This window comes from Haliotis rubra, unplaced genomic scaffold, assembly GCF_003918875.1.
Source record: "Haliotis rubra isolate DU_JTF1 unplaced genomic scaffold, ASM391887v1 Scf36, whole genome shotgun sequence".
NCBI lineage: Eukaryota > Metazoa > Mollusca > Gastropoda > Lepetellida > Haliotidae > Haliotis > Haliotis rubra.
Window position 1 is genome coordinate 547290 of NW_025767035.1, and position 16291 is coordinate 563580.

At 40.0% G+C, this 16291-nt stretch overlaps 1 protein-coding gene across 1 annotated transcript in view; it reads right to left on the reverse strand.

The window, feature by feature from the left end:
* The window catches only part of LOC124285348 (alpha-mannosidase 2x-like), a 110737-nt gene that overhangs the window by 64421 nt on the left and 30025 nt on the right, over positions 1 to 16291 (reverse strand). The window contains exon 2 of the mRNA XM_046721560.1: positions 4732 to 4836. The gene's annotated coding sequence lies outside the window, so the exon portion shown is untranslated. The remainder of the gene's footprint in view (positions 1 to 4731; positions 4837 to 16291) is intronic.

Below are 16291 nucleotides of genomic sequence, written 5' to 3' on the forward strand. Positions count from 1 at the left end.
AACTATGATTGAGTGTTGTAAGTAGGTGCAGAGTTACGACTGTCCTTAGTTTATACATCAGAGGAACAGAACTACGAGTGAGTATCGTAAGTAGGAGCAGAGTTACGACTGTCCTTAGTCTATACATCAGAGGAACAGAACTATGATTGAGTGTTGTAAGTAGGAGCAGAGTTACGACTGTCCTTAGTCTATACATCAGAGGAACAGAACTACGAGTGAGTATCGTAAGTAGGAACAGAGTTATGACTGTCCTTAGTCTATACATCAGAAGTACAGAACTACGAGTGTCGTAAGTAGGAGCAGAGTTACGACTGTCCTTAGTCTATACATCAGAGGAACAGAACTATGAGTGAGTGTCGTAAGTAGGAGCAGAGTTATGACTGTCCTTAGTCTATACATCAGAGGAACAGAACTACGAGTGAGTATCATAAGTAGGAACAGAGTTATGACTGTCCTTAGTCTATACATCAGAGGAACAGAACTATGAGTGAGTGTCGTAAGTAGGAGCAGAGTTATGACTGTCCTTAGTCTATACATCAGAGGAACAGAACTATGAGTGAGTATCGTAAGTAGGAGCAGAGTTACGACTGTCCTTAGTCTATACATCAGAAGTACAGAACTACGAGTGTCGTAAGTAGGAGCAGAGTTACGACTGTCCTTAGTCTATACATCAGAAGTACAGAACTACGAGTGTCGTAAGTAGGAGCAGAGTTACGACTGTCCTTAGTCTGCATGAACAGAGTCAAATGACTTTAGTCGGTGTTTTAGGAGCAGAGTTCCAACTGTTTTAAGTCTACTCTTTAAGAGTTACTGCTACGACTATCTCTTCCTAATCCCATCACCCAATGTACGTTTTGCAGAAAACTTTGAAAGGCCATTTTTAAATTGAGCATCAGCTGTAATTATCTTTGACATCTACAGTGTATTTGCAAATGCACAAGGCATCCAATGCTTTATATCTTACTCAGAAGATGTATCTTACAAAATACAATACAGGCAACAAGCTTTACAAGCAATAAAATGTACATACAGAGCTGACACTGCATGAACTGTATTCTCATTGCGATGACATAACATGGCTGCTGCAGTTATTACTGCTGTTGAAAAAGCACTACTGGATTTGAATGGTTGTACAAAAGACATTTACCTTCAGACTTGAGAATGTCAATGTAAGACATTGCTTTCCTTTAATAATGAAGATCCAAGAAACTGATAAAGTGGCTTTTTCTTTATTGCAGATAGAAATTTGATATATTTGTTGAAGTTTCACTCAGAAACTATACCATGAATCATAGAAATGTTTAGCTAAGTGCAGCTTCTCCTAATTTCATAAAATAGAATTCAACTCAGGCCATCTGCTCCTCGGCAGTGAGAAAAGGTACATCTAGACGAAGATGGGAGGATATTGGTCCTCATGGGTGCTGGCACCAGAATACAACAGATACTACACGCAAAGATAAACAAACATCCTCCCTAAACCATGGATTACTCAAACTGATGTCCATATCTCCCCTGTTTTGAGGCACTGGGGATAAAGAAGTATGCTGAGTTGTCTGCCCTTAAACTGACCAGAGTTCTAAACCTGTGTTACATCTGAAAATCGTTGCTAGGTTCCAAATAGGTGAATAAGTTTTCCTATCGGTTGGACTGAAATTAAACCCTGTGCTGACATAATTCAAGAAAGAAGAAATCAGAGCTGAAGAGATGAAATGAAAGAAGAAGACATATTTCTTGGTGTGAATATCCAGGTCATGTTATATATTACAATAGTACTGAAATACTTCCAACCCCATTGCAATAGTATACACTCGACAAACCTGGACGCATGTCTGGTTGGGTCATGTTCTTGAAGGAATTGGCAATCAGGAATAAAACACGGCCTCATCACATCAACATCATTTCCTTGTAAAATATTTTAGCTGATACATACATGATTTCAAGACATAAGCTCATCATGCTGTGGCAAAAACAACGCCATTATACTTAGTCATTTGAGTTAATGTATTTCCAGAAAGGGGATTTGGCTTATCAGTCATTGAGTCAGAGCATATGAGTCTTTAGTATCTCATTGCATCAAGCATCACTATCTCCATTTGAGCTTTTAATACAAGTTGTAATGGGGAAAACTTTCTTGATTATCATTCTCAATGTTTTCATGTTGTGAAAAAGTGATTCAAACTGGAGACATTAACATTGAAGAAATGTGTCTCTGGAGATGCTTATCTCAACTGTGTGATGTTTCCTGTAAGTTTATCATGGCCGTGGATGAAACATGCCACCTCAGGTTAGAGGGGGGTGGTAGAGTAGGCACTGGCAGGTACAGCCGCTAGGGCTCACTGGTGGATATAGGGGCGGGGTGGTGGGTGAGGTGGGTGTTTTACTGCAGGATGTAGGGGGTTGGGGAAGTGGTCCCATTGTTTTAGATATTACAATGCAGTACCACTTCAATCACTCTTTGAAAATGGCCTCATGACATCTTCATTTCCATGTGACATAGTTTTCAATGTTTCTTCAAACACCACCCTTTTCAAGAGAGACATATTAAGGAATGTTAATCAGACTGTCTTTGGATGAGACTTTTCTTCAAACATCCTTTTATCATGTCTTTAACCAATCAGATTACAGGACCAAATAACATTTAACCCACACATTGACAAACTAGTGCATTCAGGTCATGACAAAAGGTCTTGCTATACTTAGACAAATTATACAAAGTCTATTGCCTGAATAGTTGGTTATTGAGCACTGAATGATACCACCTGCAATGCCAATAAGGTTATCGAAACAACATATCAAAAAGATAATTTGTTTAAAAAAGATAATTCTTTCAATAGCCAACACAACTGCCCCTTCTTCATGAAACTGTCACCTTTGACAAAAATGACCATCTAAGTATTATGTATACAAAGAAATGAACACCAACAACTGGGCTCTCATGACTTGAACTCTGTCTTGAGGTAATTCATTAGCAACACAATTTTGCCTCTGTAACCTAACATAACACAACAATTGAATTTCCAAAACCACTGAAAGTCTGATATTTGCCTCACAGCCAAAAGACTGAGTCTGCTGGTTGAATAAGGCCAGATTTGCTGCAGGTGGAGGCCATTACCGTCCACAACTGTATCCAACACGTTCAGATAGTTAGACCCCAGACTCGACATTTACATTGTCTGTATATTCTTGCCTCCAGGTGGACCTGAAAACCAGCCACAAAGTCGAGTAAACATACTTTGTTCTTCAAAACCATTACTCCAGCCCTATAATGTTGATGCAGACAGCTCTAGGCGTGCTTGTCCACGATTGAAAATGTCATCTAAACGATGCTGTAATGATGGACATTATTGGAACATGCATCAAACGTGCACTTCATCAAATGGCTGTGTTTATGCATGAAGATTTAAGGCTTAGATAAATCAAGCCTAATTGTACAGTAGTCCCGCTTCATCATGACTCTTGTCAAATACCACGGATTGACGATTTGAAAAATGCTTAAAACACTTGGTACAGGTTATTATGTGCAACAAATATTGAACTTTCATTTGAACAATTCCTGTTTCACTTTTTATATCTGTGGTATTTACTTTGCATAATTAAAGCTAACTTGTACTCCTAAACTGCGACATGATCAAGCAATGTAATGCAAAAAAGCATTTTAGACTGACAAATTGTCCAAATATTTGTTGGACAAATAAGGGATATTTGAGCCAACTTGCTACATAAAACCAGCTGACGCACAGGTACCAACATGCCAGAACATGAAGAACTGCCATCCATCCATCCATCCATCCATCCATCCATTCATTCATTGGTTTTACGTTGCTTTTAGCAATTTTCCAGCAATATCAGGGCAGCTGGACACCAGAAATGGGCCTCCCACATTGTACCCATGTGGGGAATCGAACCCTTGTCTTCAGTGTGATTAGCGAACGCTTTAACTAATAGGCTACCCCACCACCCCACTGCCATTTATGAATCTGATTCTTGAAGAATGTCAGAAAAAAATATTGGTATCAAAACTTTATCTTTCCATGCTGGCATTCCTGGCTATTTTGGTATTTCACTGCGCATATTTAATAACAGTGTTGAGAATGTGCTCTGTTCTGATAGCACGAAAGGACTCCGTCAAGAATCCACGATGTCATGGTATTCTGATGCTAACACCATTTTGCACCATAGTAAGGCAAGGTTTGTTTTTTATTTGTTTGCCAATTCCAAAGAACCAACCAATGACCCGAATACAGAAACACCAGAAAAACATTGAACCAGCCAAGAGCTATTTTTTACATTTATATTCCATTGAATACAAACTTGGGGTATTTTTCATACAGCAGTTTAAGTAACCAACAAGACAAGCCCACTACAACAACTCACAAGGCAAATATTCATATGAATATTTTAAGAAAAAAAACCCACACCATTTCTTAAGTGTGCCAACATTTGGACCAATGTGTTTCAGAAATATGAGCATTATGACACTTAAGCATGAAATTGTATTAAGGTATCATTTATAAAAGATTTTTTCACATTGCTACAACTTACTCATCAACCAATAATCATTTATCTATTCCAGTTAAAAACATCCACATTTCTCAAACACAATCTTAAGTAGCAGGAAGACCCAGTCAAAGATCCTTTCAGCATAACCACCAGATGGGGTTATCATGCCAGGGAGATTTATGAAATTATCTGGCTGGTGATCTTTGACTGGGTTAATCTGAAGATACTTACCTCATCTTGACGCTGACAGCTTCCGTTTCATTTCTTCTCCGCTGAAAAAATATCCTGTTGATATGAGCAGCAGTTCAGGAAAAAGGCATAGGAATATCCCAGGTCCTGGAACAGACGAAGATCATTGTAAACTCCGCTCTGTCTAGTGATGACACACGACAACATGAAACATCTCGATCAGAAAATGCGCACTGGAAGATAACAAAGAGGTAACAAGAAAACCCACTTATTGGTCTCAATGACTGATAGTAAAGTCAGGTGAAAAAACATCATCTCGATTACTACTCCCTCATTGTTAAGCCAGAACATATTCTTTAATTTGGTGGTATTTGCCAGGCAGCAAGTTCCATTGGTGAAGAGCGTCTGATTCAACAAAGTCAAGCGGTGAGGTAATTGATTACGGGACTGCGAGAGGTGAAGGGGATGGACGACCTGGATGATGTGAGGGGAGAGGATGAAATGTCTATGATCATCAATAGCTGCTGAATTGATTGCAACTGATACTAATGATGAGCCCTTCCTGTGCAAATCACAAATGCAGTTGTACAAATTCCCCACCCTATCTCACAAACAATCCCTTTCCACTTTACTGGGAAGGCTATCGTGGAATAAGTGGATAAAACAATCGTACATCATTTTCTTTCTAAATATGAAATTGATAGGGAAGTGATGTCGATGTGGGACTGATATATCCCACAATGCTGTTTTCTGACTGTGGAATTATCGGGCAATATTTTGTCAGTTATCTGTCAATTACATGGAAGCGCAGGTCAGTAACGCTAATGCTTGCATAGCCAGGAACAATGCTTTTGGTAAACAGCAACTTGAATCGTGGACATGCACTGTGCACACCTGCCTTGGAGCTATTTGCTTGGCGGAATGATCCGCTGGAGAAAGTGACGACAACAAAGATTGGAAATGGCAGGAACAACAGAGGCTATTTTGGAAATTAACACAAATTACACAGTCAGCGGACAAAGTCAACAGTCCATGGTGTGCCAGTCATGATGATGCAGAACGATTAAGCTGAAGTGAGAGCTCACAGGACCAGACGGGTTGGACAATACCATACTCAATTAAGCTTCTCTCTCCTCAAAGTCAGAAGAATGCACTCAATACTTATACCCTGAGACAATCTAACTGTAACTGTTAGATATACATGAATAATTACTGAAACTTGTTACAGAGCTGTCAACCCCTAAAGATGGTTTGGAGTGAGACTGAAAAAAATAAGCCTGGGTCCAGATGGGGTCAAGTCGAGGGCGATGCCCTGGTGGGGGGCCCCCAAAAATGAAGTTTAGTGATTTTCAGGAGCATTTGGAGCCTTCTGATGGCATCATTTTGACACTAAAAGATGCATGCTAATAAATAATAATAAGCCGAATCATTCGCATAAACATCGTTTTAGTACTTCGTTCATTCAGGCGTTCTTTCAATGTTCAACTTTACGCAAAAACGAACGAAAATGCGTATTAATTTTGAAATTATTTTTGGCTACCAGATATGCGTGAGATTATTATTTGGAGGCGTGAGAGCGTGACATTTGTCAATAAAGCGTGAGACTCACGCCAAATGCATGAGAGTTGACAGGTATGTTGTTAATATCCTACTGACAGATAGTTTATGACCACTCCATTCTTCTGTATGACAACAGTTCTTCTGTCATGGCACGACACATTAACTATAGTCATAAACTACAATGATACGAAGGAATGGAGTAGTCCACAACTCTTGTGTTGTAAATTTCAACAAATATTGGATTCCACAAGCCTAAAAATGTGAAATTTGGAAAAAACGTCACACACCGCAAGCTGGTGTGTTCAGCTGGATTAGAAGGGTGCATACAATACATATAAATCTAATTACAAGACAATAAGTCACAGTAATTTATAACAGATTCAATATTGAGACATGGTTATTTGACATGCCAACAGACTCACGTGACCTTCAGAAGAACAAAATATTTTATCTGAAAAGTCTTTCTATTTTAGATTTCTCCCATCTAAGTGGAAATCATTCACCAAAAATATTAAGGACAAAATCCTTTTCATAATCATAAGAAAATCTCTACTTAAGGCAGAGTCCACTTATGAATCTGAGCATGTGTTTATGAATCACCATCAAACAGGGATGACCGCAGGTGACTGAGCATGTGTTTATGAATCACCATCTAACAGGGATGACCGCAGGTGACAGAGCATGTGTTTATGAATCACCATCAAACAGGGATGACGGAGCATGTGTTTATGAATCACCATCAGACAGGGATGACGGAGCATGTGTTTATGAATCACCATCAGGCAGGGATGACCGCAGGTGACATGTGTTTATGAATCACCATCAGACAGGGATGACCGCAGGTGACTGAGCATGTGTTTATGAATCACCATCATACAGGGATGACCGCAGGTGACTGAGCATGTGTTTATGAATCACCATCAGACAGGGATGACCGCAGGTGACTGAGCATGTGTTTATGAATCACCATCAAACAGGGACAGGGATGACCACCATCAGGTGACCGAGCATGTGTTTATGAATCACCACCATCAGACAGGGATGACCCATCAGACAGGGATGACGGAGCATGTGTTTATGAATCACCATCAGACAGGGATGACCGCAGGTGACCGAGCATGTGTTTATGAATCACCATCAAACAGGGATGACAGGGACCGCAACAGGTGACAAGAGAAGCATGTGTTTATGAATCACCATCAAACAGGGATGACCGCAGGTGTGTGTTTATGAATCACCATCAGACAGGGATGACCGCAGGTGACCATGTGTTTATGAATCACCATCAAACAGGGATGACCGCAGGTGACGGAGCATGTGTTTATGAATCACCATCAGACCAAGGGATGAGCAGGGATGACCGCAGGTGACGCATGTTTATGAATCACCATCAGCATGTGTTTATGAATCAGGGATGACCGCGGGTGTTTATGAATCACCATCAAACATGTGTTTATGAATCACCATCAGACAGGGATGACACCATCAAACAGGGATGACCGCAGGTGACCGAGCATGTGTTTATGAATCACCATCAAACAGGGATGACCGCAGGTGACGGAGCATGTGTTTATGAATCACCATCAAACAGGGATGACCGCGCATGTGTTTATGAATCACCATCAAACAGGGATGACCGAGCATGTGTTTATGAATCACCATCTAACAGGGACGCAGACGAGCATGTGTTTATGAATCACCATCAGACAGGGATGACCACCATCAAACAGGTGACCCATCTAGCATGTGTTTATGAATCACCATCAAACAGGGATGACGCGCGGGTGAGGGATGACACCATCAAACAGGTGTGTTTATGGAGCATGTGTTTATGAATCACCATCAAACAGGGATGACCCGGGTGAGCATGTGTTTATGAATCACCATCACCATCACCATCAAACAGGGATGACATGGGTTTATGAATCACCATCAAACAGGGATGACCGAGCAGGTGATGTATCACCATTAGACAGGGATGATGTGTTTATGAATCACCATCAAACAGGGATGACCGGAAGGTGAAAAGTGACCGTATCCTGCTCATCTATGACACCAGTCACAAACACAATGGTGGGAACAAAATGGCCTCATGATGGTATGGACAGTATGACTTCCCTGACTTTATCAATCTTTGTCCACATCAATAAAGGGGTGGTGGGGTAGCCTAGAGGTTAAAGCGTTTGCTCGTCTTGCTGAAGGCCCAGGTTCGATTCCCCACATGGATACAATGTGGGAAGCCTATTTCTGGTGTCCCCCGCCGTGATATTCCTGGAATATTGCTAAAAGTGGCATCAAACCATTCTCATGCACATCAGTGAATACATTAAGGAGTTTGTTTAACTCCACCATCAACAGTTTCACCATCAGTTCCCATGTGCAATAATCTGAGTTACTGTAATGCTGCAGGCCATGTTTTATAGTGTGATATATTGTATAAATATACCAAAACCAAAGAACTCTGACTTTTTCAATACACGGCTCTGGTTAATTCACATTAACATTTAACATGAATTGCTGCTAAATATTTTCAGATACTGCGACTTATAAAAAGACCAAACATAGCATGTTATGTTGAAATGTGAAACACTTATGTTGGACATTAATCAAGCAGAAAGAGAGCTTCTTCACAGGTGCTCCAGACAGAATGATTTATTGCTGTGTATCGATGAAGAAAATGTACTGTGACACATTGTGATACAGGTATTCGCAGTGTGATACATATTGTGATACATTGTGATACAGGTATTCGCAGTGTGATACATATTGTGATATATTGGGAGTTAAAGACACTGCCTGTACATACGGATATTATTTTCAACATACAATATAGTAGGTAGGGAGTCTTTCTTTCAATTTTCATCAATTTGTAGCAAGTAAAACTGAATGATTGTGAAACTGATGCTTTGCTCTGTGTCACTCTAATATCTTGCAATGTATCATTTTAAGACATGCGATGTATATTCTGGGAAGCTATATTTATATTTTTCTTAAATTTATCATTTTAAGAGCGACAGGTATATGTTTTCATTTGTTTTGTGTCCCAAAGTTTGAAGTGATTGAACAACTCTTTTGTATTTGATAGTTATATATTTTGTTAGCCATTCTTTGATTTATTAAATTTTCACACAAAAAAATGTTGATTTTGATGTTGTTTTTACTTCTGATGGTGTGAACTGTTTCTCCTGTAATTTATATGTGTTCATTGGGTCAGAATTAAACCATAGAGATGTTGCAATTATATAGAGATATGTACGTGTGCATGTACATGTGCATGTGTGAGTGTGTGCGTGCGTGCATGCGTGTGCACATGTGTTACTCTTGATGCTGAGCAGCAGGCAGGGTAGGTCTAAGTACCATCTTTTAACGTGTCTTGATCTGAGACCAGGCAGACATTCTGTCCACGTGACCATGAAGACAATCTTGCAGGTCCGCTGTGGAACCTTGGAACACAACTATGGTACATGCCGAGTGGATTGTTTATGAAAAGGAGAGATGCAATTTGTTATTGACATTTAACATACAAGTGCTTTATAAATGCAAAAAAATGCATGAAACAATTTGTTCATGGTGGTTGTATCATGTTGAAGCATTTCACAAAATGGGTCAGTCAGTGTTGTACATATATTTTACCTGTTCATGCATAAAACTGGGTTATTTCTGTATTCAGATGTCTGGCGATGTAATACTCTGTATTCTGATTTGACCCAAGGCACATTTCTCTATTCTGTTTTCACATAGGGAACAATATTTCTGTATTGTGATTTCAGACAGGTTACATTTGTCATTTCTGTAGTGAGGTGAGGTGAGGTGAAATTGGGTTTAACGTCGTGCTTGAGACTATTTCGCTCATATGACGACGTGCATGCGTGTGTATGTGTATGTGCGGCTGCTTGTACTAGCCCAGACTGAAGCTGGTTTTACAGTGCTAGCCCCCTGAGATACCATGCCGCAGTGAAGCATCAATACCCCACTCAGACACATTATACTGACACCGAGCCGACCAGTCCTTGTTGTACCAATTAATGCCGAGCGCCAGGCAGGGACCAACAAGTACCATATTTTAACGTCTTTAGGTATGGCGTGGTCGGGGATCGAACCCGCGATCTTCCGCTCTCCGGGTGGACGCTCTAACTACTACACCACGGAGGCGGTCCGTCATTTCTGTAGTCATCTACATGACCATGACCCTTCTGGTGACACTAGGTACGTCTGATGTAAAACACTGACATAAAAACCATTTCACATTTAATTCACATCAGCCTCACACAGACATGACTGAGTATGTAAGACATGGGGGCACAAAACAAAAAAGCAGCGCGTCAGCAGAAATAACAAAGGAAGAAAGTGGACATGTAGGGTGTGTCAAGAAGATTGATTGTGTCACAGTGGAGGGCGACATACATTCCCTCACACTGACTGATGTCACCTTCACAACTCTCAGTATACATCAAACAAGCTCTGCCGGTAATTCTAATCACAGACGTAACAACAGTTCCACTTGTATGGCCCAATTGTCTCAGTTTGAAAGCCAATTAGGGCTGTTTGTCAGTAGACAGCAAGATTTAAGGCGGGAAAATGGGGTTCCACATTGAGTTCAAAATTATTGCACGTCCCGTGATGTGTGAGTGAGTGGAGCGGAGCGAGTGAGTGTGAGTGAGTGAGGCTCTTCAGTCAAGAGGTAGTGAAATGTTGAGCCCTCAGAAGGCAGTGAGACTAATGCGTTCAGTAAACACGCAGCAATAAGTCATTAAAACCCAAGCAAAAATATTTGAATTCTTACGGAATGTTACTTTGAATATATGCCATTAGAATATTATCTATTCTGTTATATTAATTGAATTCATGTTTTATCAAAGAGTTTTGATTGACTACCATCTTAAAGGAATTATTAACAATGCATTGTAAAATTCCAAGATAAAACTACAAAATAAGTTTGCATTTGGTCACTTGTTGACTTTCAACATTTATGATGATCAATCTTTGTATTTCATGTTAAGCAGTATTTCATCATCTTCTGACAATGATCTTTTTTTATATACTCAAGAGAGACCTTACTCTTATGCAATCTTCTAAGCTAGTCTACTTTCTGTGCAATGCATGTAGTAGAATGGAGCAATGTCTATTTTATTCAGTATGTAGATATTTTCTCCAATTTACATGTGATAAAATAACCCTGAAAAATCATTCAAAAGGGTGACAAATATTCTGTTTTCAAAGTGCATGATCAAGTTGGGAGAGCATGAAAAAGGATAAAAATGTATCTGGATTTTACATATTATCTTTAAATTCAAATTAGAAACTGGGACAACTTCTATTCTATGTTTTTGCCTGAACATGTCTTGCTTTGTTTCTTCTGTTCTGGTCTTCCATCATGGCTTCTGCTGTTGATGCTGTTGTGTCTACCTGTTACTGGTCTTACTCCATCAATGTTGCTAGGTTCTTTAGTCTTCTTGACTTCACTTTAGTAAGGCATAATTGTTTTTAACTTTTCATAGTGTTGTCTTTGTGACAAAGCACATTGAAAAAAATCCCTCATTGTCTCCATGTTTGTATTGTGAAACATAGTGTCAAAATCGATATAATGTTCTCTTACAGAACAACGGCCATGCAGTATGTTCTCCAGTAACCTTTACGTGTAGTGTGAGACAACTAATGGCTGTTAAGCTTGTTTACAAGTCATCATACCCCTATATTCAATAATTTTTTTCAGAATGACACCAAACCTGACACTACATGGTGACAGTTTCCCTCAATAAGAGCAAATCAATACAATTCTGCAGTCATAAGCTTACATTGGTAGCATCCCAATTACAAAGTTTGAGCACTTCTGACTTAATGACCTTGACCTGCAATGACCTTGACCTCTACCATGAACTCTACAAACAAAAGCCACCTTAAAGTTGATGATCAGTGATCATGTGCACCAGGTACCATCAAATTCTGTTTAGTCGTGAACATGCATATTTAAGGCAAATTTGAAACTGAGTGACCTTGACCCGGACACCATCAAATGTCCACTGCATGCATACGCCAGTGCTGGGATTGTTAGAAACAGAATTCTCTGTTGGTCACAGCTTGCTTCAAGACATGCCAAAAAGGTTCTGAATGCCTAAGATGAACAATTGTTTATTCTTGCAAAATATTTTATTCAAGACAGCCAGGTGAGGTGAGGTGAGGTGAAATTGGGTTTAACGTCGTGCTTGAGAATATTTCGCTGATATGACGACATTCATGCCTGTGTATGTGTATGTGCGGCTACTTGTACTAGCCCAGACTTAAGCTGGTTTTATAGTGCTAGCCCACTGAGATACCACGCCGCAGTGAAGCATGAATACCCCACTCAGACACATTATACTGATTCCGAGCCGACCAGTCCTTGTTGTACCCATTAATGCCGAGCGCCAGGCAGGGACCAACAAGTACCATATTTTAACGTCTTTTGGTATGACGTGGTCGGGGATCAAACCCCCGACCTTCCGTTCTCCGGCTGAACGCTCTAACCACTACACCACAGAGGCGGTCCAAGACAACCAGGACATCAACTTATCAGCTTTGTGCAGTGTTTTTATACTGTTTTCAAAAACATCTTATTTACAAAAAAAAATCCAGCCCCCACAAGCACATGGAATAGTCATTACGTATTGCTTAATGTAATGGTCTATCATTGATTCATGATCTTCATTACTTGAGGGTGGTCTTCAGTGTTATATCACTCTCTCTTTATTGTTTCTCCACATGCTTGACAAAAAAATGGAAAGTGACCCAACCTTTCTCACTGCCCGCAATCTATCATGTCAAAATGTCGTATACATGTCGTCTTGAGTTAGCAACCTCAACAATTTAGCCAATCACATCAACTAAACATCTATTTCTCCTGAAACATGTATACCACACAGATACAATGAAGTCCGACCATGTAAGTTCTGAGGGAATTTCAAATAGCAACTGCTGTTAATTAAACCTGGTTCCCGAAGGGTTAACAGTGAGACCCACTTGTGGGCAACACCGTCACAACAAGTAACAGGCTATAAGGTCTTTCAAGTGTTTCTAACGTTTTCATTTCTTTGAGCACGTGAGGTTGTGATACATTACACTTCACTTCAGCTGGATAACCTCCGGTCCCAATGGTGGCCAATATGATGGATATCCAGTCACTCACAAGTACTCATGTATTGTCAGTGAGAGTGAAAATATCAAAGACAGTGTGTTCATGACAATGTTGCTGTTCTGCACAGTTATTGTTCTCATGTGGAGTAGAGCAGTTCTTTTATGCACACACAGCCATGAACTAGTTTCTATGGGAGACCACTGAGGACATTTCTTTGCCTTTCAAGTTTTTACATTGTATCTTTTCATCTTTTTACCCTGCACTTGGACAACCCAAGAATAGTTACTATGGTAATGTCCAGTGGAGTACAAAGAGAACAATATTTTGATTTTCCAACTTAGCTTTTGATTATTTCATTCTTTCAGACAGATTTCATGGTTCTTTGTCTTGGAGCAGACATTGTGACAGTGTCAGTCAGTTGCAGAAACATAAAACCTTAATCAACAACACACCAGCATAATCACCATATTGGCCACATTAGAATTTCGTCTCTAGAGAATTCTTAGTGTTTCTTGAAGAGCAGTATGAATAAGGGGCCTTAACTCTATGTCTGATTTGTACGTTACACTTCATATGGAAATATTTAATGGTTTCAGAGTAGGGTTAGGAAATGACACAGACAGATTCAATCTCATAAACAAATTAAAATCCATGTTGTCATGTTTCGTTCAAATCTGTGAAGTGACGTGATCAGAAATATGACACAAAGTGAAAACAATTTACAAATGCAGTCAAGGAAGCATTCAGACGAGCAAGGCAGGCATTGTGGGAAATTCAGACAAATTATATAGTAGCTAGGGAATTTAATGTAAAAGCATAATATCCTGCCTGACTGAGCTCCCAGACATATAATACATATACCATTTATAACTGTGTGGAGTTGGGCATGGGTTTGGGGATTAGGGTGTTCTTGTGTTCAAGGTAGTTGAAGGAGAATAGTTTTCTGTCAATCATTCGCGACAAATACTTTCTTTTACCTCAACCCTTCCTTGTCAGGACATCCAGTGGATGTTAATTTTTTCGTGTCTAAAACCCAAGGATTTTTTTTGTACTGGCTTCTCGAACAAGCTATTGTTAACGAACCCAAGGTCAACCCACTCCTATTCCCATTCCGTCAGTAAGTATCATACCACAATAAGGTAATGCGACTCCAGTCTTATTCCTTGTTTAATGGAATACTTGAACCAAAACTCAACGGACAAAAACACCTCTTGCTAAGCTTGTACCTAACAACCACAATATATCGCACAATTTACAACTTGTTACTAGACAACAAGGGCAAAAAAAAGTCTGTCTGATGGTTTTGTTGCTCTCCTACCAAGCAGAAAGATGAGAAAAAAATGCCCAAGGCTTGAGATGTTGAACAGTTTATGTCTTGCTACAGTTTATCTAGAGCAGTCATTGACTGTCGATTGAAACAGACTAACACCACCTCACCACTCAACTACCTATCTGTGTGGAATTCATCAATAACACTTAAGCAGTTTTTTGTTCCACTTTCCACTGAACGATCACATTAATGGGTTAAGCGGGGTGCTTTACACAGATCTGAAATAGGAACAAGGGGCCATAGAGATTCTGGAGGACCTCCTCTGCAAGGATCACTCAGTGGAATCCACTTCAGCAGCTATTAACCTATGCAGGAACTACAAAAATTCTTTATCTACTCAGAGGTCAGCTTAAATGTATCGTAGAATGTTAACTGTTGTTTTTTCTGGGACGTGCAATGATTGGTATCTAAGAGGAATCGATTGGAACAATTAACTGCCTTTGAATTTTCAAGACATTTGATGCTTTTTTCACACACTGATTGGAACTTGACTGAGAATATGATGATTAAACTCCAAAAATAAATATGTGCATTTTGAAAGTCTTTGTTTGTTATGGGAATTACAACAATCAGTGCAATCATTGCTTTGTTCAGATAAGTCCCAGTATCATCAGTGTAATACCTCATTCATTTTTGGGAAGGGATATGAATTTAATTTCCTCAGTAAGCTCAAATGATTAATTGCAGGGGCATTTTTCAGTGATCTTTCGCAAACATCCCAATGTAGGGTGCCAGAATATCTCCCCATTGGGTAGGTGGCACAGACATCTGGTACTGGAATTCTCTGAGGTGCAGAGTTTTGTCCGGAGGTGTGCCGGAAACCTATCATCTTGGGTTCAATTCCCAGTTGCACCAGGATGGTGCCATACCTGAGCTAACAAGTTTCACCCAGTAAAAGTGGCAAACATTCCTAATCTCCATCATGCTAGGGCTTCTGCCTCATTGAGTAAGCTGTCAATCCCCATGTGAACCACTACCCTGTAGAATTAAGTAAGCTTTCAATCTCCCCCACCCCATGTGAACCACTACCCTGTATAATTAAGTAGGCTGTCAATTTCTACCCTGTATGATTAAGTAAATTGTCCATCTTAAGTAAGCTGTCAGTCTCCCCATGTGAACCACTACCCTATATAATTAAGTAGGCTGTTCATCTCTCCCCATGTGAACCACTACCCTGTACAATTAAGTAGGCTGCCAATCTCTCCCCATGTGAACCACTACCCTGTATAATTAAGTAGGCTGTCCACCTTCCCCATGTGAACCACTACCCTGTATAATTAAGTAGGCTGTCCATCTCTCCCCATGTGAACCACTACCCTGTATAATTAAGTAGGCTGTCCATCTCTCCCCATGTGAACCACTACCCTGTATAATTAAGTAGGCTGTCCATCTCTCCCCATGTGAACCACTACCCTGTATAATTAAGTAGGCTGTCCATCTCTCCCCATGTGAACCACTACCCTGTATAATTAAGTAGGCTGTCCATCTCTCCCCATGTGAACCACTACCCTGTATAACTAAGCAGGCTGTCCATCTCTCCCCATGTGAACCACTACCCTGTATAATTAAGTAGGCTGTCCATCTCTCCCTATGTGAACCAC